Source organism: Phocoena sinus, chromosome 14, assembly GCF_008692025.1.
Source record: "Phocoena sinus isolate mPhoSin1 chromosome 14, mPhoSin1.pri, whole genome shotgun sequence".
NCBI lineage: Eukaryota > Metazoa > Chordata > Mammalia > Artiodactyla > Phocoenidae > Phocoena > Phocoena sinus.
Window position 1 is genome coordinate 19,761,676 of NC_045776.1, and position 26,049 is coordinate 19,787,724.

Genomic DNA, 26,049 nt, shown 5'->3' on the forward strand with positions numbered 1-26,049 from the left:
GACATAGTAAATACATCACATATTTTGATGAATGGATAAATGAATGCAAATTTGTTTCCAGCCTTTTCAAATAGCTTTATATTGAGGCAATGTAAAAGGGACATGCTATAGAAATTATTTCCTTTATTTTATTGAAGAGAAAATTTATGCACAAAAAGTGTTACTCTGGGTCAGCATTGTTCAGTAGAGATGTAATCCAAGCCACATACATAATCTTAGATTTTTTAGTAACCACGTTTTTTAAAACAGTTTTTAAAAACAGTGAAATTAATTTAAACAACATATTTATTTGACCTAATATACCCAAATATTATCATTTGAATATTTCATAAATATTTTTTAAATTGTTAATGAGCTTTTTCCAGTAAGCGGCCTGAGGTGACCTCTAAAAATGGTTCACCATTCACTTAACCCAGAAAACCCCACAAACATGCAAATCAAGAGGTTCACACCTTCGTGTTCACTTTAAGAACACTCGTGAAACTTCCCAGGCCATTAACGGTATGCATATCCTAAAAGCCACCAAGTATCTGAAGGATGTCACTTTACAGAAGCGATGTGTGGCATTCAGTCATTACAATGGTGGAGTTGGTAGGTGTGCCCAGGCCAAACAGTGGGGCTGGACTCAAGAGTCGGTGGCCCAAAAAGATTGCTGAATTTTTATTGCCCATGCTCGGAAATGTAGAGAGTAATGCTGAACTTAAGGGTTTAGGTGTAGATTCTCTGGATATTGAGCACATCCAGGTGAACAAAGCCCCTGAGATACGGCACAGGACTTACAGAGCTCATGGTCGGATCAACCCATTCATGAGCTCTCCCTGCCACACTGAGATGATCCTTACTGAAAAAGAATAGACTGATCTTAAATCAGAAAAGGAGGTTGCACAGAAGAAAAAGATACCCCAGAAGAAACTAAAGAAACAAAAACTTATGGCCCAGGAACAAATGCCACCAAAAAAAAAAAAAAAAAAAAAAATGCAAATAAAAATAAAAGCAGGAAAAAAAATTGTTAATGAGATAGTTTGCATTCTTTCATTCATATGAAGATTTGGACATTTGTATATTTAACATTTAAAACACATCTCAATTCAAACTAGCTACATTTCAGGTGTTCACCAGCTATGTGTGTCTAGTGACTATTGCACTGCATAGTACAGTCTTGGGATGCAGCAGAGAAAGAACTTCAGCCTTCTTCTCTTCCCATTTCTCACCATCCCACAAATACTAAGCACCCACCATCTTTTACCAGAGAGAAGGAAACTATCACATGAGGCTCTCAACCTGTCACATATTTGAGAAACACTAAATTGAGAGATTGAATATACAAATGGAACATGTCAAACTTTACATCTCAGTAGAACTCTGACCCCCAACTTCCAGCAGCAACTAGCCAGGAAAGGCACACCACAATCAGCCTAGAATGGTCAGGACTTGGCCAATGACTGACAGCTTTCCTAATTTTTGCCCCCTCTCCCAACTCAGGATCATTCAGAGAAGGCCAAATATGCTCCCCAAACCAACCATATAAGGTGACCTGATTCTAGTTTTCCTACCTCTAGCTTCCCCATGCCAACAGCCTTCAGGTTCACCTGAAGCCTTCCTTTTTTTCCCACTGTAAAGCTTTCCCACTCCCCTACATCCTCTGAGTCTCTACCAAACACAAGTGATGGTGGCTGACACCCTTGCTATATAGTGAGTCCTGAATGAAGAGCCTCTGTTTATTCTCACATGGGTGGTCTTCGTTTATCTCCACAAAATCTTTGATTAGTCTTTTCTTAATGACTAAAATAATCAAACTTCCTCTTTTAACTTTCCTTGTGGGTTCAGTTTTTCATTTTACTTGTAACATTCATTCATGCAATGACTATTTCCTGTGTCTTAGTAGGTGTCGGCCACTATGCTGAGTCTTTGAAAGTAAGTAAGGGACCACAGATTCAGTCTTTTCTCTCAGGGAGCCTAGAGCTTAGCAAAAAACATATACAAATAAATTTTTAATAACATTTGTAATAAACACTACAAAGGAAATCAGTTACTCGAGGAAATATATGCACTCCCATGTTCACTGCAGTGTTATGCACAATAGTCAAGATATAGAAACAAACTAGGTGTCCATCAGTGGATGAACGGATAAAGAAAATGTGGTATATACATACAATGGAATATTACTCAGCTACAGTAAAGATGGAAGTCCTGCCATTTGTAAAAACATGGATGAACCTTGAGTATATCCTGCTAAGTGAAGTAACCAAGACACAGAAAGAAAAATACTGCATGATCTCACTTACATGCAGAATCTAAAAAAGTTGGAGCAGGGAGGTGGGAGAAATGGAGAGATGTTTGTCAAAGGGTACAAAATTACAGCTATGTAGGATGAGTGAATTCTAGAAATCTAATGTACAGCTTGGTGACTACAGTTAATAGTAACACTGTAGTTTACCTGGAAACTCACTAAGAGAGTAGAAAGAACTCAGGTGCTTTCACCACACAAAAAAAGATAACCATGTGAGGAGATGGATTGATTAGCTTGAATGCAGTAATCGTTTCACGATGCATGTATATCAAAACATTATTTTGTATACCTTAAATATGTACAATTTTTAGTTTTAAAAATAAATTTTAAAAATTTAATTTAAAAATGCACTACAAAGGAAAGTATATTATGATACCTCAACGTTTCAATTTTTGTAAGATATGAGTGCCATTTCTTCCCAAGGAAAGACTTTTATTCTGCTATTTAAACTTCAATAAATGCTTGGCAAAAGGAAAAATACTGTTTTCCCAATAGATCTGCACACTGAAGATCAGACATTTTTCCTTATTGCCCTGTTTCCTTATCCCTTTTTTGCTTATTTCTCATTTTACTTCAAGTGAACACTCCCAAATGGTTTCTGGCACTCTTTCAGCAAGAGATAAAGAAAGGAGACAAAAAGTTTTCTATTAAATAAAATAACTATAGCACACTCAAGGGTAGTTTAAATAATTGTTCTCCAATTTAATGTTTATTAATAACTATTTTATCCAGGCAAAAACTTTGCCAAGCTTTGATTGAGTTAAACCTGAAATAATTTTCATTACTGCTGAATTTCAGATAGTTCAAAACCCAGAATCCAGAAGTGTTTTCTTCTCTCCACTTGGGTACCTATTAAAATTTCACTAAAATCATTTTTAAATCTTGGAAAACTACATCAACTTAAGTGTAAAATTAATTTTACACTTATTTGAATGCTGTGTGTTTTTAAATCATTCTTTCATTAATGTATTTCAATTTATATGGATTTTCTTTGGCTAAGAAAAATAGTTAATTAAGTGGAATATTTGGTAAAATAATGTATGAAATATTCTGAGATCTGGAGCCTAAACTAGATGCATCTAACTTAATTTACCTTCATGACAGTTTAAGCAGTTTACCTGAGAAATAACTTCAAAAAATTTCTCAATTATTAATGATATATATGTCATTATTATCTTTTTGTTGTTTATATCCTTGGACTTCTGATATCTTACTGGTCTAACATCATAAAATCCAGGCTGACTCAACTAATTTGAAGTGAATGTATAATAGCATATCTATCGACCTCACTTAATGATACAAAGTCAAGTTTACCTTTCAAAACCATTACTTAAATCGTTCAGAAATTTTAACTGCATATTTTATAAAATTCTAATTGTATTATCAAATAAAATATGAATATTCTAATAATGTATGTTTATCAAAATAAAACTGTGAAAAATAAAAGCCTTTGAATTCTTCAAAATAAAATAACATCAAACATCAAGATGCTATTATTTTCAAAAGGGAGTCAGAATTCCTGGATAATTGGAATAGAAGCTACACTCCAAGCAATAACCGTCCAAAGAATCAGTTTTCGCTTACATTGTACCATGTCAAAGATAAACTTTCACTCAGAGCTTGGCCACAGATTAGATACCTCTTGGTCCCTGTGAGTTTAGATAATTTTATGTCCTCTGAAAAACCACTCCATTTTTCTAAAGTAATATAACCCCTTCAACAATGAACAGAAAACAAATAAGGAATTCATCCTGCTATAACGCTTTCTTAGTTCAGAGAACAATTTATACCACACCTGTGTAAATCATAAGTGCAAGGACCTCTCTGCAGAACAAAAAGAACATCTTTCCTGTAATCTGGCTGTCTGTCTTGATCTCACACAATCTAAAAAGGCTTTCCTCAGCTGGACCTGAGGAACAAATTCCTGAACATCTTTGGTAAGCGATCACGAAGGACAGACACGAAGTATAGCGTTCACCCACTGTATGACTAGGGAAGGAACCACAGAGATCTCAAAGAGCTGCCCATAGGCAGTCTGCATACACATCCCCATCTATGCTCCCTTTTCTCTCACTCTTCTCACAAAAATAATTTTTTCAAGAATGCCTCCTCCTGGGATTTGGATCATAAATTCATGAGATACTCATACTTTCCATCAGTATGGAGTTTAGTTATTCTTTCCTCCAACTCACATAATCTTCAGTTTGGCTGTTTCCAAGACCCTTCAATCTTTAAGTCTCTCTCTTTTTTCCTGCAACATTTCTGCTAACTGCTCTTAATGCATCCTAAGCTCTCTCTTCTCTAAATTTCAGTAGTTCTTGCTGTCAGTGCCTATCATCAGACATGTACCCTATACTGTTTTGTATGCTTTTTTTCTACATGTTTTGCCTCTCATATTGGCCTGGGAACAGGGATATTTACTGTACATTTAGCTGTTATACACAAGAGACCAAAAATACTTGCAGTGGAAAAAGTCATCCAAAAGAATGTTTCCTAAATCCAGGAAAGGGGAAAATTTTGCATGGGTTTACCCTGTAGAATTTAGACTATTAAATTCTACTATATGAATTAACTAAATTACAAAAAATAAAAATTTTTATCATAAAGATGTGTAATGTATTTAATAAGCCCAAAAGCTCTGATCCTCTAAACAGTACCTTGTTATGAAAAAAATGTACTACCTGGAGAAGCTGATAGCTCTAATCTAAATCATATAAAGAAACTTGATCATTTGGACTATTTGAAATTTTCAAGAGGCATTACAAAAAGTCCAAGATCTTGTCATATTTGCCTCTTAAATGTGTTGAGCTCTTCTTAAATAGGAGTTGTTACTATGAGAAATTTAACCAAAACAAATCAGAACATCCTAAGGAAGATGAGGAAAATAAATACACCATCAAACAGCACGAGGCTCAATGAAAATGAACACCCACGTCTCTGCGTCTCCCTGCCGCTCTTAGAACGCTTAGGGAATTTGAGCAGCTCAGTCAAGCCTACTCAGCACTGCATCACCAAAGCACAAAATAAGACCTGGAACAAGCAGCAGTTTTTGTCACACATCTTGCTTTAGCCAAACCTACTCAAAGCAGTTTCCTTTTTAACAAAATGAACTAACAAACCTCCCCCCAATTTTTTTTTTCAGTGATCAGCACAGCTGGAAATAGCAACATTCTGGGCAGACTCTGGCCCTTGGTGTGAGCCTACATAAGCTGTTTTACCTCAGCTTGCTCATGTGGAAAATGAAAATATTATATAATAATATCTCATAGAGTCACTACAGGGAGTAACTAAAGAACTGATCATATACACAAAATACGTTTTATAAACTAAAACCCATCATTTACCTCTCACCTGTGAAGCCTGTCCAACACACTCATACAGCTTATTGTCACCTACCAGTTAGTCTTAACATAGACATCATCCCAGTTACTTTCCTAGCAGTTATATCTACCTCCTTTCATTCACTTCCAACCTGGGAATGGAAGCCCCTTCAGCTATCAGAGGTAGGTGATCCAGTCAGTCCTTTCTGCAGCAGCCATAAAAGCTGGGGCACAGACATGCATACAAGTTCCTTCCACGGAGAAACTGGTGACTTGGCGCAGGTAGGAAGGAGCAGGTGGGAGAGGTGTCCTCCAGCTTCTCTGGGCTCTAGGGAGGATTACAGCCAGCCTCTAGCGCCTGCTCAATTAGAAGCCTGGCCCTCAGGCAGCAGCTTTTAAAGTATGCAGATAAATCTCTTTGAGGGCAAGACTGGCAGAAGGGCTATTTTGCCCTCTCCCTCTGCACTGAACGCTGGGGTGATAGCCTTGGTGAGTGTTCACTCACCCTTTAAGAATTGCTTCTCAGCCACAGAGCACAGGGAGATGAGCTGGGTGCTTTGTGTCCAACTAGAGGGGTGGGATAGGGAGAATGGGAGGGAGACGCAAAAGGGAGGAGATATGGGGCTATATGTACACGTATAGCTGATTCACTTTGTTATACAGCAGAAACTAACACACCATTGTAAAGCAATTATACTCCAATAAAGATGTTAAAAAAAATGTCAGATAAAGACAAAAAAAAGAAGAATTGCTTCTTATTTTGCTATAGTCTTGTGAGTCTTGTGAAAACAAGTCCCACTGGCTTTCAGAGCTAGATGTTTTGGGAGCCTGACCCTCCCTGGGAGTCTCAAATGTTGGGGTGGTAGACGTGGGGCTCAAACCCTTTTCTCTTTAAGGAAAAGCTAGGAGTTGGGGCTTCCCTCCCCCTTGTATGGTGCTGTGTCGGGGTGGGGTTTATGGTGACAGTGTGTCTCAGCCTTTCCTGCCTGTTTTGATGTGGATGTTTCCTCATTTGTCTGATGAGTAGGAGTCTTTCAGCCAGTTTCTGGATCCTTTTCAAAGGAAAATGCTCCACATGTGGCTGTGCGTTTGGTGTGTACGTGGGAGGAGGGCAGCTCAGGAGCCTCCTACGTCACCACCGTTGGTCAACTCCTCTTGACTTGGTTTGTGAGTTTTTTGAAAGAATACCACAGAGGGAAAGTACCCTTTTCATCACAGCATGCCAGGGGTACCTGATACCACATGACATCACTAGGGATATTAACCTCAAGGCTTAAGTAGTGTTTGGCAAGTTCTTCCATGAAATTTTACTGTTTTTCCCTCTAGTCTTTGGAAGTGTGAGTCTTACATCATTCAGATGCAGGCGGATTTAAAATATGATAGAGAAAAATAAAGGAGGAACAACCAGAGAGACAGAAAGAAAACCCTAAAAGAGTATTACCAATGTAGCCAAGAAAGATGGAAGCATTTCAGGAACAAGTCCATGGTGAGCAACGTCAAATGCCGCAGGAAGTAAAGTAAGGTAATTACTGAAAAGTGCCAAATGAAAGGTTGTGTTGACTTTAATAAGAGTAACGTTAATTGTTTGATGGAACAAAAGAAGAATGCCATGGGCTGGGCTAATTACAGAATGCGGATGTAGAGTGTAAATGACATACTCTGGAAGCTTACTGTGAAGGAAGTATATGGAAAGGGTGGTGGTTAGGGAGACAGTCACAGGGTCAGAGGAAGATATTGAGGGGTTTTATGTATATAAACGTATTTTTTTTAACGTGGAAGAGACTTGAGAAAATGTGTGTGCTAAAGGGAATGAGACATTTGAGAAAGAGAGGAAGAGGGGGGTAAGGCTTAAGGATCTAGGCAACTTGGCTGGTAGAATAAGTACACATGGGGGGATGTCAATATCTGTCACGAGATGAGGCTAAGTTAGTCTTTACTGAGCAATAATGTCTGAACTATTACTGATTGGTTTGTCAAGAAGGCTTAGAGCTTTAATGAGACAGAGACTACCAGCTCAGAAAGCAGGTCTCTCAAAAATACTAATAATATGTAATTATTATTATAATACTGATATTATTTCTTAGATGTCTCCAAGTCACCAAGAAGATGTTCTTCCAGATTTTTAGTTGACATTCTGAAGATATTAAGTGATTAAAAAGGAAAAAATATTAAGTTTATGGTGGAGAATCCTGGCAAGCACTGCCTTAGCCAAGTGATCAAGGTTAACATTTTCAGATAGCAATAAAAAATCAGTGTTCACCATGATATGATAAACTGAGAAGGGCACATCGTTTCTGAGTTATCCTTCCCAAAAAATGTATAACCGCAGTCTAATCATGAGAAAACAGACAAATTCAAACTGAGGAACATGCTACAAAACAATTGACTAGTATTCTTTCAAATTCTCTCTGAAGTACCTAGATTACAGTATCGGATGCACATTTCCTGAGTTGTTTTACAGATGCTAAAACCACCACCAAATGTAAGAAATTAATTACTTGATGATTGTGAGCACGTAGCCCCTATACATACTGGCACCTAAAGAATTGATAATATTCACCCTTGTGACACCACCCTATTACCTCACCATCAACCAATCAGAGAATGGTGCATGAGCTGATCACATACCCTGGGATGCCCCTCCCTCACCTGGCCTTTAAAAATGATTTGCTGAATGAAACCCATGGGGAGTTCAGGTGCTTTAAGCACTAGCTGTCCTGGACTCCTTGCTTGGTGCGCTGCACTTTGCTTCACCACAACCCAGTGTCAGTAGAGCGGCTTTACCGCATGAGAGCCAGCGGACTCAAACTTGGTTCAGTAACAATGAGAGACAAGGAAAACTGAGGAACTATCACAGACCAAGGTAATATAAGAACTGAAGACAATGTGGGATCCCAGATCGGATTCTGGAGCAGACAAGGAACGTTAGTAGAAAAACTGGTGAAATCGTATAAAGTTCTGTTCTATAATCAATAGTATTATTAATTAACCAAGGTTAATTTCTTAGTTTAGATAAATGTTTTATGGTTAGGTAAGGTGAACATAAGCAAAAGCTGGTTAAAGGGCACGTGGGAACTCAGTTTTGCAACTCTAAATCTAAAATTATCTCTCAAGGAAAGAAAAAAAGAAACACAAGTAAAGTCCCACTCTTCCCTCTGCAATCCCACTCCTCTTCCTCTTTTCTCCCAAAATTTTCTAAGTAAAATTCATCATTCTTATCTTAGCCTTCAGAAGGCCCATTTTATCCTGGCCCCAACTTCATCTCTAACTTCCCTCTTGCCACTCTCCAACGCTCTTTAATCCAGAGAAACAGAAACACTGCATATTTCCTCAATGTTTCAATGTGTATAATGTCTCTGCACCTTCAATCATACTGTTCCTTTTGCACAGAATGCCCTTCCATGCCTATATCCACCAAATACCTACTAAAATTTCAAAATGGCCCAAGTGCCTTCCCACCTCATTAGAGATTTCCTTACTCTGTGTTCTCAGAGCAGTCTGTGTACTCTGATATCATAGCACGTATCACACTGCATGTCACACTATCAGTATGGATTTATTTGTCTGTCTTCTCTACTAGATCATCAGCTTCCTCAGAGTTAGAGTTCACGTTTGACTTAAGGGTCCTAGAAGTTTTTAAGACACTCAATAAATGTTTGATGAAATGAATAAATGAATCGATGGTCCAGCCGACAAACCCAGATTGAATTTGAGTATCTGACATTACGTAAACATATTTGTAAGTGGCAACAATAACCTCAGCCTCCTACTTATGTTTGATCAAAGTGAGGACAGTTTTTAATCTCTTTTCAAACCATGAAGTACACTATGAAATTTAAGCAAACATCAAGGATTTACCCAGTCCAATCAGAGGAAAAACACCAGAAAATATTTCCAAACACATAAGGTAGACAAACGGTTAATATCCTAAAGTATAAAGAGTTAGACTGTGGTTTCCTTGAGGGTAGGGGCTAGCACATAGAAGGTATTGGTGTGAATATAAATTGATACAAGTTTTCTGGAAAATCACTTGAACTAATAGATCAAAAGTCTTTTTTAAATGTGCATAATCGTGACCCAGCAATTCAATTTCTAGGTATTTTTCCTAAGGAAATATTTGGACAATTAGGCAAAGACATATGTAGGAGGCAACATTTATGCTAGCAAATATTTGGAAAACATTCCAGATATTCACTAGTAGGGACTGGTTAAGTAAGTTATGCCACAACAATTAATTTAAGTGTTAGTAGTCAACCATTAAAAATCATGTTATGCATCTGTATTTATTAAGATGGAAAGCTATCAAGACTGTATTAACTGAAAAACAAATGAGGTGTTTTTTTAATCCCAATTTTACTTTTCATATTTTTAATACCTGTATGTATTTATGTGTATATTTATATGTGTGTATATATTTACATATATGTGTGTGTGTGAGTAGTATATTCACATACATATCTATATGCTCAGATTTCCTGATCATTATCTTCCCTTCTTGCTTCTGGAAGAAACATAGCTGACCACCATGTGGTCTCACTCCATTCTGCATCCCACAGTCCGCTCCCATCCCACCTTCAGAGGAAGACAAACACAACTATTCTCCTTGGAGTCTGGGGTTGACCTGTCATGTTTCACTAACCCCTGAGAAGGCAATGAAAGCAGCAATGATAACCCGAGCAGTCCCCAAAGAAATATAACTTGCTCACCCAATGCATGCTGAATGGGGGGATGAGCAAGCCAGACAGAGGAGACTAAAGCCTCCACTGTCATCTTGTAATCGATTTTACCTAAATGTATACTTCTTCCAAAATACGCTGCAAATCAATGGAAAACTTTCGTAATACATGAGCAATTTATTTTATAGACAGTTTGGGGAAAACACGTTGAATTTACTATGTACTGTCATACACATGAAGGCGTTTGAGCCTCACAAGCCAGTGACGTAGGGAGGAAAGGGATGCCCTTTCTTCATTTGAGGAAACAGGTTCACAGAAGTTATGCTGTTCACACAAGACCTCTCAATGAGTGAGCGGTAAAGCCTGGATTCAAACTCAGACTTTCTGATTCCCATTTGTGAGCCCTTCCAGGTACAACAGGGCATCCTAAACTGGCCTGATTGTAAGAATCCCCTGAGAAGCCTAGAAACAAATTCTGAATTCCTTCTCCCTGATGATTCGGATCCCGCAGGTCTATCTGAGATGGAGCCTGGAAATTTGTATCTTTTTAGAAACCTCACCAGGTGATTTTTATGATTGGGTCAGTTTGAGAAATGCTGACTAACACTATTGCATATAGCCCTTATAAAGAGAAATATTTATTCTCAGTCACTACTGTGTTTTCAGATATTAAGATTAACCAAGACAAGGGCAGGGCTTCTGCCTGGGGACAGGCCTATTCTATTCCAAACGTAGTGCACCTTGCACCTTTTTTGGCACGTACATTCGGTTACCTCTGTTTGGTTGTCCTCACCATAGGCAGCAGAAACCACACCTTTGGCCTGACAACTTTCCTTCCTCAGCTGATCTCACCTCCCCTGTGGTTGAGTCTACTTTATGCAGTGGCCTCATTTTCTGGTCTCTTCCATCTCTCCCTGGACCCTAGTGCATGAATCTCCCTCACAACCTCTTCCTCAGAGGCTGACCCACAAGCTGACTCAGCTTCCTGTCCAAATCAGCAGCAGTTCAGCCACTGAGCAGTGTCTACTTGCCAGCAGAGAAGCTTCCAGAAACACAGCTTCTTCCAACCGACGTTCCACGATCCTCACCACACACTGATTTACCACTTCCTTTCCTCTAAAGAAATGAGGCTGCTGACAGGACTGCTCGCTGTGCGTGACTGGCTGAAAGGTCTAATGGGAGGCCAGTAACCCTCAGAACAAAAGACCCTTTCACAGCTCTGATGCAGCCTACCCAACTAGAGTGCTGAGGGGCCCAGCTGTCACTGCTCCGGTGGGGTGGGTCCGTCTGCAGTTGTTTCCCAGCAGTCCTTGGCTGGGCTGTGTTATGACAAAGCTGTTCTCCAAGCCCATCCTCAAGGCTCTGCCATTGTGTAAGTCATATTCAGCTGTCTTACTCAAATTTCAGTAACACATGAGAGGTAGAGATTAAGTGTTTTGGGCGTTAAGAGAAGTGAGTGATGACTCTAGCCAAGAATTTAGAAAAGCTTTCTGGACTGCAGTGCACTTGATCCGGACCTTAAATTCTGAGTTGGATTTCGACATGTGATAATGTCTAGAAGGACATATGAATGGAGGAAGAAAGCATAAGCAATCATAGAGAAAAAAAAGTGGGGGGCAGGGGGAGGGTGATGAGTTTTTATTATTCTTGTGACTCCAAAAATTGTCTTAGCTAGTTGGTTTTTCATACAGTCTGATAGGCTGTAATTCTTTTTGGAAGTCCAAACTTGTGAGGAACTTAAAAAAAATAACTAGATTAATCAAGGAAAGAGAGGAACTAATAGTTATAGAATACCTTCTATGTGACAGGCATCCTAAATGATCTCACTAAATCCTCAAAACAATACCTGGGAGGGGGGTATTACACCCACCCACCCATTTCACAGATGAGAAAAATGAGGCTTAAGAAATTAAATAAACTTGTCCAAGGTTACATCGCTTACAGGAGAAAAATCAGAGCAGGTATTCAAACTGAAGTTTGATTGCCCCTAAATCCCACATGGTATCTACTAGACCATACTCTTCCTTAGGATGACGTAAAGAGGGTCATAGCATTATTGTAGGGCATTCCTCAGCCAAGATCTGTGTACCTGGGGTCTGAAGGTACAGGTAACAGAGTTCCTGTTACAAGAGGTAATTTAATTTCAGTAATACAACATCATCCACCACATTAAATTAATCATATTAATTTGGATTTTGTTGGTTTTAACGTATTGTTTTTACTTAATTTGTAAATTTATTTTGGTCTTATATTTGTTTAATAGCTAAGAGTATATAATTAGTGTTATATTTATACATTTTTATATAATTTTTAAAGGATTCACTCCATTTACAGTTATTACAAAATACTGGCTATTTTCCCCATGTTGTACACATCCTTGTATATTTGTACATTTCAAGTAACATTACAATAAAAATATTTTTTCAACATTCAAAGGATTGGAATTTTTTTCCATTAAAAAGGCTCCATGTATTTCTCAATTCTGAGAAAGACCGTATTAACACATTGTTCAAGCATAACCATTAGCCATAACATAGACTTTTTTCATGTTGACAAGTCTGTGGAGAAACAATACGACTGCATGATGCAAGCGCTGAGATTTTTCTACAACTTCATCTTATTCGTTTGCACCAGGGCAGAAAACAAAACCCAGGATGGTGTGTCATGAAATTGTGAGTATTCCATTCATGTTCTGTTGAACTGAAGTCAAAACTAATTGGGAGGAATCCCCTGGCAGTCCAGTGGTTAGGACTCCGTGCTTCCACTGCAGGGGGCACAGGTTTGATCCCTGGAACTAAGATCCTGCATGCCGTGTGGCACGGCCAAAAAATAAAATAAAATAAAATAATCCCTAAAAAAAAAAAACCCAATTGGGGAAGAAACTCTTTTTTTTTTATATTTATCACTTTTAAATTTGAAAATTTTACAGATATTGAAAAGCCCTAGATTTTTTCAAGTTCTTCCTCCAGATTAAAGAAGTAGGGACATAATTCCTGTCTTGTTAGTCCCACAAACAATATAAATGTAAGATATTTAAGTCACTTTAGTTATCTGGGTGATAATACATATTTTACATTTTTATAATACATTTCATAAATGCACATATATTAAATATTTGTCATTTATATCTCCCCTTTTCTTCTTGTTCTCTTTCTCATTTCCAGTCTGTTCCTTCTATTATGGTAAGTGGCAATGAATATTTAAGAGAGGATTCCTTCTTTTCAAAAAGGAGAAGTCATATCCTGCCTGGCAAATTTTTAAAAGTAAGAAACAAAGAAGGCACTGACTTCATCTCTAGGTAAGGATGAATAACTTTAATTACTCAGTGAGTATAAAATTTAACAGAGGGCTTCCCTGGTGGCACAGTGGTTAAGAACTCGCCTGCCAGTGCAGGGGACACGGGTTCCATCCCTGGTCTGGGAAGATCCCACATGCCGCGGAGCAACTAAGCCCGTGTGCCACAGCTACTGAGCCTGCAATGAGAAGCCCGCGCACCGCAACAAAGATCCAATGCAGCCAAAAATAAATAAATTAAACAAATAAATTAATAATAATAATATATATATAAGCATAAATTTAAAAAAAATTTAACACATGCTTTAATCCCTTACTCAGGGCCTCTTAAACCCTATGCCTGCCTTTTTTATTTTTTTTCAATCTTTTTTTTAGTCAAGTATAGTTAATTTACAATGTTGTGTTAGTTTCAGGTGTACAGCAAGTGATTCAGATATATATATATTCTCTTCAGATTCTTTTCCATTATAGGTTATTACGATATATTGAATATAGTTCCCTGTGCTATACAGTAGGTCCTTGTTTACCTATTTTATATACAGTAGTGTGTATATGTTAATTCCAAACTAAACCCTGTGCCATCTGACCCAAATGACACACACATACATCATGCAGTCAACACCCATCCCTACTTACGACCAATGTCTTGACCTCTGTCATCTCATTTCTGCTTTATGCTTTTTCTTCTAGTTACAGAACTCTAGAAAATTCCCCACATTTGCCCCCCTCCACCATCTCACTCCTCACTGACAACCAATTTGGCAAATCTAGTTTCGAACCTGGATGTCTTCTTCAGATATGGTTTTGTCTTTTGCCTCCATCTTTCTGGCTATTGTGGATGACTCGTACCCAAAAGGCTGCCCACATCCCTGTGTGACACTGACAAGAGTAAGCAGCCTGGTTTCCCTTGATAAGAGATTGTAAACATTCGAACTTAAAAACTTGAAGTCAGAAAAAAAAAAAGTTTAAACATAAGTCTGCATAAAATACCACCCAAACATTTGATAGGGGAGGAGTTAAAAGGTATATATAGAAGAGAAACCTCCCAGGCAGACCTTTATATTATTTTCGGAACATAAAGGAATGAAGGGCACTGTTTCTGTGCAGAGGAGGCGTCTGCTGCCACTTGCACTGGCCCCAGAGAAAGGTGCCCAAAACAAGAACCCAGAGTGACTTGACCGCCTCAGTCACCACCGTATCCCACAGTGCCTAGAATAGCCTTCTCTGAAAAGTCAAAAAGGGCATTATGGAAATTTCCATGTTGACCAGTTCCACTGTATTTAAACATTCTAGAGGATGTTATTCTCTAGGAATTTTTACTTACATTTCACCTCCTACAGAACGAATATATTTCTTCTCATGGAGAAGATAGAGAATAAGAAATCATTATTCTTCATACAGTGTCCATACAGTGTCTACAGCTTGTTGCAAAGGAAGTTATTTTCTTCTTCAGATTTCAATCTTTCAAGTTTCATTGTCAATCCAATTTTCTAATATTTTTCTCTCTCTCCCTGAATTAGTTTGAATATACATATCTGGAGACATTACTAAAACATTAATAAGGGGATTTTATACAGTAGGAAAAATCACCTGATTTCATCAAATGACCCAAATTTGAATTTTCTGAACCAAACAGGACATATTTGACAACAGGACTGTACAGACTTCTGAGTTAATTAGAAACTCTAGTGTGATAAAGCCAACCACGTGTTTAAAAAGACTGATTAACAATGAAGGGAAGATGGGCTCCACTGCAGGAAGACTTAACAACATATTTGGGGTTGCGACTAGTTGCCACTAATAATGCAAGCAGTATTCATTATTTTGTTTTTATATAAATCTTGTTAAGTGGTAAAATACAACTGACTTTCTGTGTGCAGGAAAACGTCCTGTGTGAGGCAGAGTGTGCAAGGAACACTAGCAGACCCTGAAAGAGACCCAGAAATCTGTTTTTGATTTTTTAGAAAGTCTACCATGATAACTCATCTCTATCATAGCTGTAAGTGCTTCCTAGAAGTCAGAGAAGTGTCCTTTCAAACGATTTCACATTAAGAAGGCTGTGGTCGGGCTTCCCTGGTGGCGCAGTGGTTGAGAGTCCGCCTGCCGATGCAGGGGACACGGGTTCGTGCCCCGGTCCGGGAAGATCCCACACGCCACGGAGCGGCTGGGCCCGTGAGCCATGGCCGCTGAGCCTGCGCGTCCGGAGCCTGTGCTCCGCAACGCGAGAGGCCACAACAGTGAGAGGCCCGCGTACCGCAAAAAAAAAAAAAGAAGGCCGTGGTCTCCCAACCTACCTCCTTACACGCCTTCATGATCCCACTTAGCCCACTCCATGATTAACCTCACAGATCACTGATGAACTCAGCAGCCTCATTAGTTATCACTTTGACAGAGAACCTACCTCTAAGGGGAATGGAAGGGCAACACGGCACTTGTCTTTATCAAAGCACTCATCACACCATGTAAAAATGACCCATCGATTTGTCTGACTCTTGGTAAGCTCCCCTGGGGCTGGAACAATGCCTTGTTTGCTTCCGATTTCCTAAAACTGGCAGCACAGCACCAGCGCCTGGGAAATAGGAGGCACTCAGTAAATGTTTCTGAATGAGAGAATAAATTCTGTTGTAAAACACTGGGCAAACATGTTGTAATGTGTTCCTCCCATGTAGTTTATAAAATTTTGGACTTGGGAGAGTGCAATGTTCCCAAATTTTTATTCTAAAAATTTTATTTGCCTAACAGTATTGTTAAATTTAGTCCTAAACTATGAGAATGAATTGATAAAGTGAGTAAAAAAGGTGACCTTGGTATCCTTTTCTATTATAAAAAGTCACTTAGAGTTTGTCACATTATATCATGTAATTGATCTCTACAAAGTAAATGTATCTAATTTGAACCCTAAATATGCCGATGAGTGCTATATAGAGATTACTATCACATATGTCCTTAATTCTATCAGTTTTATCTTATAGCTTAAAAAGAAAGCAACACACACACACACACACAAGCAGCATAAGAAAAGGCAAATGGCATTGTAGGGTAGCAAAACATATCATCCCAAAATACAGTCATCCCTCGGTATTGGGAGGGAATTAGTTCCAGGATGCCCCTCAAAATCCACAGACGCTCAAGTCCTTTATGTAAAACAGCATTGTACACTCTGCCCTCCATATCTGCAGGTTCCAGGGTTAGTCGAAACCCTGGATCTGGAACCCGTGGATAAGCCAACTGTGTGTCACTTTGGCATAAGGATTATGTTTAAGCGGAAGGCAATTGAGAAAAAGCAGATACAAGAAAAGCTTTCTGCCCTCCTGTTTGCCTAAAACAGAACATAAATGTACAAAGGTGTCCCTCCTCCCTCTCTCTACCAGGAAGGACAAAAGTTAATCACAAGAGACATATTTAGATCCTCATCAGCCTAGAGATGGCACCAGAGGAATCTATATAACAAATTTTACTAGCTAGTCCTTGTCTTCCATTGGTTTCTCATATATTTGCCTTTCCACTATTTGCTATCCCTAGAGACTCAAGGTCCTTTTCCTTTCTCTTGTCATATCTCTAAAAATGTTTTGTTCCTCTGCTAAAATGCTAACAAAACCTCTGAGTTACTCATCTCTGGTACTCCCATGTGATACATGCATGGTGCACATGTTAATAACCATCTGTTTGTTTTTCCCTTGTTAATCTGCCTTAGGTCAGTCTAATTTACAAAGCCACAGCTAGAGAACACAAGATGCATAGAAGAGATTTTTCCCTCCCCATCAGCATCAACTATGTAGAAACTAAAATGGCATTTGTGGCAAACCCCAAGTATTTTTGTGTAGGCAACAACCTATATTTTGTATTCTTATTAGGTTTATGCATAAAATAATTATTCACAAGGTTTTTTATTTATTTGGTTTGTATGTTTTTAATTTCATCCTTACTTCCAATCTTTAAGAAAGTATGACTGAGAGTACAGGAAGAGCAGAGTATGTGGTGAGGTAAGAAAATGGCAATAACAAGACTATTCTGAACAAAAATGGTGAGGGTACACCATCCATTGTTGATTTTTAGGGATCAAATCATAGAACAACCATTAAAATTTTTGAACTGTTATATCTAGATAACTCTTCAAAACACACACACAAAATTAAAAGATTCCCTGAAAGGGTATTGGAATTTTATACTGGAATAAGCCCACTATAAAAATATGATACAACTGAATTTGTTCTATCTACCCCATATTAACTTATTGATAAGCTGAATAGTGTTCCTTCTACAGATAAATGATATGGCCTGTTTTACATGAATTGTTTTGGAAAGGAGTAGTTCCAAGGATTATCCTTCTCATAAGGCCCTGTGCTACAGAGACTGGCATGCCACTTAAATTCTCTTTGTCAGTTCTAATGATGTGTCTAGACATGCAGAAGGAAGTAAAAAATTGAAGCCATCAACTACATAATCTGGACAGAAAATCACATACAGCTGAAATATTGATTGGATAAAAGAAAATAAACTTCCTGCTAGTACTCACTTTTCACTGTCTGCTCAGACACAATTCTTATCTGGAATGCAATACCTGGGCTCAAAATTGGCATAAAAAGATATTTGAAAATGTATGCAATCCATCTAAATTGTTGGTTATCAGTGTACCCTCACTACAGAAATAGGGACCACTAATCACAACAAAATAAACTCCAGTTCTCTGTGGTCACAATCCTTAGCCATAACCTAAACTTGCATGGACATTACCCCAAATAACTGGATAGGAATTGGCATTTGGACCAAATATGCAGATTGGATGAACATGCAGATATACCATCTGATCTTTGGATTTTCAGTTTTTCTACATATTTACAAAATATCTATTAACTAAACCTTTTTCTACAAATACAAAAGCAAGACTGTAATTTCAGTGGGTTTGACTGGGCAGACAAGAAGAAAAGAAGGTTCCAGGAACCCTACATGTAAGTTATTTCATGTAATCCTCACAAAAATTCTTCATTCTTCCATTCAACAAAAAATGACTGAATGCCCACTATGACAATGCAGTTAAAATAAAAAGAGAGATGGCCACTCCTCTCGTAGAACTCACAGGGAGATCGACACAGCAAATAATCACCATTAAGCTCAGTGCTCTAATGAAAAGAAATATAATTCTCTGAAAGCATATGACAAAGGAAAATGATTTAGACTATGCATTTCTCATTTCAGAGATGAGACTACAGAGGTTAAGTAACTTGATCAAGATTACACAGCCAAGGTGTCCTGGAGGTAGGATTCCTTCCCAGTCCTGCCTGACTCCAGAGCCCTTGCTCTTTTCCTTGTTCCTCTCAATCTCATTAAGACAGCTGCATAAGAAATAGCAAGCCGGAAAGATTCTTTACGGTGAATTATACTTCCCTTTCTTCCAGCCCTTCTAGTTTAATATTTCCTAAAAATGTCCCTCTAAGTTTGAGGAAAAGGTTTGCAAATCCTTGCAGTATTAATTAATTCTGCTTTTATTTAGATACATTACACCTCTCTGGCTCCATGCTGGGACGTGATGTGGCTAGCTGAGTCAGTCCACAAAATCTTGGTCAGTAGTTATCATGTGTATTATAAATACCAGGCAGGGGATAATGATGAAAATAGTCCTGAGACCTAGAGCAACCACAGGTCTTACGGTAGACAGCGTAGCTACTGCCCTTTTGTGTAAACTAACATTAGAATTTAACATTCAGTTGATTTCACACTTCCTATATTAGTATTGGAGGTAGAACATATTGACCAACTTTTTCACATCTTGGTATGTCACCATTAAGGTGACCGACTGGTCCAACTTTTCCTGGAACTTTCCTGATTTTAAAACTGGAAGTCCTGATCTTGAGAAACTCAGGCCCAGGCAAACAAGGATGGTTGGTCACCCTAGTCGCTGTGCTACTCAGGGATTAGAGAGCTATATATTTATTTGACATTTATTTTGAAAACACAGGCAAATGTATACTTATTTGGTGAAATTGCATTGAAGTACATGGGGTGCTCAATGCATACATGAAAGTTCAAAGCATTGCCCCTCATTAGCAATGCATATCTCACTACAGTATGCAAAACAGCAATGAATGTAGTATATTAAATGCAGGATTTCCATCAATCCCTACATACAGGTACACATACACATCTGTAATGCGTTGCCTCAGATGATTTGTACCTTTGCTGTTTATTTTAAATAAAACTGTGCCTTTTGCCTACCCTGGAAGAAATAACCATGAGCTTCACGTCTGAGGAGCATGCATCCCACTGCACACAGCCACATATTCCAGTACAGTTTTGGCAGACATCATCCCACCAGTCCCTTAAACAACTCCAGGGAACTTTCCCCCAACTTCCCCCCAGCAGCAGCAACTTTCCCCCAGCAGAAAAGCAGGAACTTTTTCCCCAATGCAGTAATTACTGCGTGTCTTGATAGAGGCAAACATGGTGTGCTTCTAAACTTCATAGCTACACTATAAAGTTTACCAATTGGCAGGTAAAGTTTTTTGTTTGTTTTTATATTTTCCTAGAGAAAACAAAGTTAAAGGATCAAAATTGGTACACATTTAATTCATGATTCTCTGCTTAGTTCACTTTTACCAATACAAAAAGCTGCAAAAATGTTGAATACCAAAGCCAAATTGTTACATTAGTGGAATTCTACAGCTCTGACAAACTGAGAATCGTATTATCAGTTTCTTCCAGAGCAAAAAAATTACAATTATGACAGCAGGAGCTCTAACAGATGAAAGGGCATGTACGTGACCACATGTACGTGACTACGTGGCTACTACTACCACATGTAGTCATGCTATAGTCCACCATGTGAGTCAGCATCTATTTTCCAACAGGCACAGTTTCCAGATTCAACTGGTGCATTACGTTACGGGCAAACTTCAGCCTTCTGGAATCTTAGCGCACCTCTAAGATAATCAAAAGAAATTGTACACAATCAAAAACAGACTTGGGACAAAAGTAAATAATTATTCCAGGGTGTTACAGGAAAAAGCCCCACGGCCTGAAAAACATGCTCAACATGATTATTATAAGTGATTAAGATTTTTTCTCTCTTCCTTATGAAAAAAAGAAGTATAACTATGTCAACAACACAATGTTATTTTCTTAGTGTTGTTACTTTTGATATTTGATATAAGTGAAAAACAATATTTAATAACTCTTGCTATTAAAAATAGACTCAAGTCCCCATCTTTACATCCAGCTTCATCAGAGAGAAAGTCAGTCAAGCCAGAAGCATCCTAGAAGGAAGAGCCAGCTTGTTTTGCTGTCAGTATTACTCTTCTTCTCAATGCAACTTACCAAAGGTCCTTTGAGGATTCATGTTCAGCACCCTTCTAGGCAAGCAGAGCATATAGTGTTGGTCTTGTTACTAATTTGACAGCTACCAATTATGGAATACTTAAAGGGTACCAGGCTTTGTCTCAGGCAAGCTGCATAAATTGTCATAAATCCTTACAACTATGAATGGTAGGAATTGTTTTTTTTTAATTTTACAGATAGGGAAACAGACACAGAGGGTTGATTAACTCTGCAAAGATCACCCAGGAGGAAGCAGCAGCAACTGGATCAGATCATGAGTCTGTGGGATTCTGTCCATACATCCATGTATACACCACGATGCTTTAAAGTGTTAAAACACAGCATAACTTAATATTTTGCTTCTCTCAGACTTCTCTTTAGAAAACAGAAAAGTTCTAAATTTTATAAAACACTGGTTTTTGTTTTATTTTTTAAGTGCGGCATGAATCAGTCATCCAGGCTATTTTTCATGTGATATTTGAAATATTTTAAACACTCGACACTACAATAAAAATATAAATTATACATAACATAAATTGACATAATTTATGTCATAAAAATAAAATCATTTTGTTTGGATGCATCCTAATGTCTATGAAAAATCTTAGGAGTTGGAGGCTTACAGCATTCTATCTTGTTACTGTTTTGTTTTCATTATTCTCATCTCCTTCTAAAAACCACTTGAAGGTGATCAGAATGTTAAAGTCCAAATAAAATAAGATAGCTAATTTTTTACAATTGTAAAATGACTCGAAATAGATGCGTTAAGTATCTAGAATCCGATGATTACGGAAGTTAAGCACTAAATTTAGTTTTGAGTTTCTATCAGTTATAGAAAATAGGTAAACAAGTGAGAATATAATTCTCATCATTCATTCTATTAAAAAGCAAACAAGTTCCTCAGAAGAGTCAAATATTTTTCTGACAGTAACTCTTGAAAGAGATTTTTTTTAATTACTACCATTTAGTGAGTATCCACTCTGTGCTAGGCCCTGGCCTTGGCAGAACACATCTATTTCCTTTTAAGAAGAACAAACATTATTTCAATCTTTCTAATAGGCTTATGGAATAAAATATCTTTGACTAGTTTTTTAATTGAGTCATTCTTCAAATGAGTATTTTTTTTTTTTTTTTTTGCGGTAGGCGGGCCTCTCACTGTTGTGGCCTCTCCCGTTGCGGAGCACAGGCCCCGGATGCGCAGGCTCAGCGGCCATGGCTCACGGGCCCAGCCGCTCCGCGGCACATGGGATCTTCCCGGACCGGGGCACGAACCCGTGTCCCCTGCATCGGCAGGCGGACTCTCAACCACTGCACCACCAGCGAAGCTCCAAATGAGTATTTTTTAATCTGCCTTCTATTTAAAAAAAAAAAAAAAAAAAAAAGACGATATAGCATTAACTATTTATTAATGCAGGAACAGCATTTCTGGAAACTGAGACAAATAAAAGATGATACAGCCTGGCAATGTCTGATTTCTGAGGAGCTGTCCTAGTGCAGGAATAGAATGAAAGAAATGAGAGAAAGGAAGAAAGCTAATCCTTTCACCAGCTCTGTGAAATATCAAACACCTTAGGTAAGCCTTTGACATTTGCAAGACTACAGTCGGTTTACAGATGAATTCCTTAATATGTTCCTGCTTCATTGTGCTCTTTGTTGCCAAAAAAATCCGATATGCAAAAACTAATGTTAGAATTCGGTAGTATTGCTAAAAATTCTCATGGGTAGAATCTGTCATCCTGCTTTTGTTTTAAATAAGCTGATGTCTATTTTGTAACTTTAAGTAGGTAACATTCACTTTAGAACTTGAAAATATATACTGTTTTTAAAATGGGAAATATGATTACTTAGGATGCAGTTTATATCGTTGCTGTAGGTAAACTTAGAAATTTGCCTTTGTATTTTATACTCCCCTTCGGTTTTGTTTTCAGTATTTAAGATAAGCAAAACCTACTTTCTGTGATTCTTTATTTCTTTGTGCTTTTTTAAATGAAATGAAGCAATTACTAATAGGCATTTTCACTTTTATATTTTTTGTATTATAACATTTTTATGTTTAGACACAATTGGTCATCCATTACAATACTTGAAGGAACTCAAACTCAGAGTTTTTGAAGGCCACAAATGGATTATATAGAAATAAATGGAAAATATACTATCCTAGAATATTAAACATATACATTCACAAAGCAGTTAACTTATGCTATATTTACATATATTATGAATGTGTCTCAGAGGGTCTAGTTTCTGGTGAGAACCAAGACAACATCTTTGCTCTTGGGACTCTGGACTCCTCCTTTTCTGGGTTCTGTAAATGTCTTCCTGCTGTGTGGCTCAGTTCTGAACTTGCATGTTTTGATCTTGTATTAGGATGCTTATTACAACAGACAAAAACCACTTAGCTTTTCATGAATTTGCTCAAAGCTCATTTGGAGTCATTATCTGTAACCGATTTGGGGGACAGTTGACATTCTCCAGAAATCACACTCAAATACCTCCCACTGCTTATTCAGAACCAAGGTGGGCCATTTTCTCTTTAAATGGAAAACAATGAATCCTCCCCTTATGTGTTGTATTTTGGGGACCAAGGAAACAGTCCCCCCCAGATCTCTTCCAGGTGGAGTCTGAGCTGACACTGGCTTCTCTCTTTGCAGGAACACGGAATCCTAACGTGTCTAGGTAACCCAGTTAATTCCACTCCTCAACTGGTCTTCAGCTCAGGGCCTCTCTACCGTAAGCTATTCCATATCTGTCCGCTGGAGAAGTACGCGCCTCACGTTGCACTGAGCTCCTCTTCTGTGAGTCCCATAACTGAATTCTACTGTATTACTTTCAATTTATCTGAAATATCAAATGGCTGGTTTGAGAGAACTGAACACTATCCCACAGCAGTGCCATGTCCGTGAGCTCATTTCTTCATGTTCACAAGCTCATTCCTATTGGTCAGTGTTTCTCAAAGAGTGGTCCACATATCAGAATCTCCTGGTGAGTTCATTAAAAATGCAGACCGGGCTTCCCTGGTGGCGCAGTGGTTGAGAGTCCACCTGCCGATGCAGGGGACACGGGTTCGTGCCCTGGTCCGGGAAGATCCCACATGCCACGGAGCGGCTGGGCCCGTGAGCCATGGCCGCTGAGCCTGTGCATCCGGAGCCTGTGCTCCACAATGGGAGAGGCCACAACAGTGAGAGGCCCGCGTACCGAAAAAAAAAAAAAAAAAAAAAATGCAGACCTCCAGGCCCCACTTCTTAAAATCTTTCACTAGTAGGAATAAATCTAGGTGTGTATTTTGTTTTGTTTTTTTAATTTCCTAGGATGAATACCAATTTATCCATTTACAGTGTGTCTTCAGGGAAGTTACCTAAACCCTCTCAGTCTCCCTGAGCCTTAGTCTTGTCAGCTGCAAAATGGGAAGACTAAAAACTATCATTCAGGCCTATTTGGTATAACCTTAGTAGGCAGTTCATGTTCAGTTCAATAAATGATAGATTTTTGCTTTTGTTTTTGTTTTTTTTGCTGGATTGCTATTGGGTTTGGGGGTTTCAGAGGGCTTCCTGGTGACTATGGGCAGTTCATACTCAGCAGCCTTTGCTGCCTGGGAACTGAAATGAAAAGAACAAGGCCAACGGTTGTTCTAAATCCCTCTATGCACAATAAATTGTTTTAATTAAATTTAACTTTTTTTTTTTTTTACTTATTTTTTTAAAAACCAAGAAGCACAGGGTTTCCCTGGTAACACAGTGGTTAAGAATCCGCCTGCCAATTCAGGGAACACAGGTTTGAGCCCTGGTAGGGGAAGATCCCACATGCTGCGGAGCAACTAAGTCCATGCACCACAACTACTGAGCCTGCGCTGTAGAGCCCCTGAGCCACAACTACTGAGCCTGGGAGCCACAACTACTGAAGCCCGCACGCCTAGAGCCCGTGCTCTGCAACAAGAGAAGCCACAGCAATGAGAAGCCCACGCACCTCAAAGAAGAGCAGCCCCCGCTTGCTGCAACTAGAGAAAGCTCGCGCACAGCAACGAAGACCCAACGCAGCCATAAATAAATGAATAAATAACTCTAAAAAAAAAAAAAAACCAAGAAGCACAGCAGGTTGCTGATTTAAACTCCAAAATGAGCTAAATAAGAGTCATCAGTAAACAGCAAGTACTGGCCTACACAAAGGGGGCTGGTTAAGATGTTAGCTTTTAACTTTATGCGTCAACTTAACCGGGCTACAGGGTGCCCAGATATTTGGTCAAACATTATTCTGGCCGTCTTGGGATTAGAGTAACATTCAAATCCATGCACTTCAAGTAGACTGCCCTCCACAATGTGAATGGGTCTCCTCCAACCATCAGAATAGGACAAAAAGACCAGCGTCCTCTGAGCAAGAGAGAATTCTCCAGCACACTGCCTTCAGACTTCATCAGCGACGATGGCTCTTCCTACAGCCTTCTACAGCAGAATGCATTCAAACTGGAACATCTGCTCTCCTGGGTCTCCAGACTGCCAGTCTTCCCTCTGGAATTGCAGCAATGGCAGCCTGCTGGCCCACCCTGCAGGTTTTAGACTTGCCAGCTTCCATTAATATGTAAGCCAATTCTATGGAATAAATCATATATATATATAATATATATAGTCATAATCATATACACACACATATCATATTGGTTCTGTTTCTCTGGAAAATACTGACAAATACAGAGGCCTTAAATAACAGGCCAGGTCACAGAGCCTTTCTTCTGTAGGTGACGGGAAGATTTTAAATACTTCTGAGTCCAGGAGTGGCATGACCAGGGCCGAGCTAGACTGCAGGAGTCTGAGAGTAGAAAACGGGATCCTTTAGAAAGGAGAAACCAGAAGCAGGATGGTCAGTTAGGAAGTTACTATGAAAGTTTGGTGTGCTGGCATTAAGCAAAGAGGGAGACCGATGGAAATTTTTAGAAACAACAGAACTTGGTGACTAATCAGAGGTGATATCTAAGCAAGAGTCAGGGCACAGGTGTCAGGACAGGGATCCTGAAAAACGGTGATGTCCCGACACCTGAACAGAAGTGCCAAAAAAAAGAGTTGGTTTGTTGGGAAGCGTTTATGAGTTCAGGTTGGAAATATCGAATTTGATTTGTTAGTGAGACATCTAGGACATCTGGAAAACTGAGAGTAGTATTAAAAGAGAA

General features: G+C 38.7%; 1 pseudogene; it reads left to right on the forward strand.

Annotated features, from left to right (window-relative positions):
* The first annotated feature begins 391 nt into the window (after window positions 1-391).
* LOC116764974 overlaps window positions 392-26,049 on the forward strand; it is a 42,646-nt pseudogene continuing 16,988 nt past the window's right edge.